Source organism: Stegastes partitus, unplaced genomic scaffold (genome assembly GCF_000690725.1).
Source record: "Stegastes partitus isolate 25-593 unplaced genomic scaffold, Stegastes_partitus-1.0.2 Scaffold1587, whole genome shotgun sequence".
Classification (NCBI taxonomy): Eukaryota; Metazoa; Chordata; class Actinopteri; family Pomacentridae; genus Stegastes; species Stegastes partitus.
Window position 1 is genome coordinate 46604 of NW_007579318.1, and position 1566 is coordinate 48169.

Consider the following 1566-nt stretch of genomic DNA (forward strand, 5'->3'; position numbering starts at 1 on the left):
CCTGTTGGAGTTAAATTGTTGTTTCAATAAACTGCCGGCTCACAGCTTCTGGTCTCTTGTTCCTGTTTCTTCTTTTTGCATTTTGAAGCTCTACTTAGAACCTTCCTAAGATCCAACAGTGCAAAATGCAAATTCATGCAGTTTTTTAACTGGTCTTAAGATTTTGATCAGGAGTGTCTGCATGTGTATATATATGTATATGTATATTTGTACGTGTATATGTGGGTATGTAAATAATTCCACTTGCTGTATTTTGGGTATCATATGAATTTGTTGTTGTTGGCTCAGTGGCGCCCCCTCAGGGCCGTGGTGTGCTGCTGGCATCGGTGCCGCGCTGTCAGTTCCTGAGAGGCGTGCACGAGGTAGGGTTAGGGTTAGGGTTGTGGAGCACCGAACGGGCTGATGAATGGTTTTTTGATTTCCCTGTGTTATCAGCCACATGAATGTTCATTACAGTGTATTGATATGTATGTTTTTGCTAAAATATATTTATGGCGGGTTTGAGAAACTCTAAGCTAGCTCGCTAGCTAGCAAGCGAACATTAGCTGAAATGAAATGACCATGCTGCTCCTTTCATAGAGTGCTGTGCTCGAGACGCCTGAGCCCGCGGACCAGAGTGTTTCTTATACTCTACAGATGGACCAACAAACAGTGAAAGACATTTCGACTCCCTAATTAAAATAAACACAGCAAAACAAGCAGTTGGGATGACGGCGGTGGTTGTTCTGTAGTTTATCTGAAGGGACACAGACGGGTTAGAAGAACAGATGTCTCACTCTGTTGTGTTTCTCTTTAGTTTATTCATGCAGCTCTCATCACAACATGAAGAACTTTTACATTCACCACAGGAACAACAACAACAGATGCACTGTCGTCATGGTAACACCCCCCTGTACACACTGCCACGCTATCACAAAGAGTTCATGTCCTCCATTTTGGCTCCAGTGCATCTGTGAAGACAGGAAAAGTTCAGCCTGCAGGAGCACCACCGCCATGTTGGATCCAGCTGTAATCCAGCTGTTTCCAGTCTTTACTCTAAGCTAAGCTAGCTCTTTCTCCTGTTTCCAGTCTGTATGTGAAGCTAAGCTAGCTGCTTCCCTGTTTCCAGTCTTCAGGCCAAGCTAAGCTAGTTGCTTCCTCTTTTTCCATTCTGTATTCTAAGTGAAGCTAGTTGCATCCCTTGTTTTCAGTCTATATGCTAAGCTAAGCTAGCTGCCTTCCTCTGCTTCCGGTCTGTATGTCAACCTAAGCCAGCTGTTTTCTGTCAATCATCAAAACTAGGCTGATCAGCTGCTATAACTTCATATAGAACCAGTTTGACCATGTGACTCAGAGAGAACGACAAAAAGAGGAGTCGCTAAATGTTGAACTGTCCCTTTAAGGACACGTTCAAATCCTTTACAAAAGACTTTATTGAAAATCCAGGCCCAGATTAGAAACTCAGTGAACCAAAGTGAATCTGCAGTGATTGTTGTGTCTATCTATGTCTGCATCATGGCTCCACATGGAGAAGACCTGAACAGAGGAGGAGAAACATCTGACTGAGAGACTGGACAAAGATGGAAA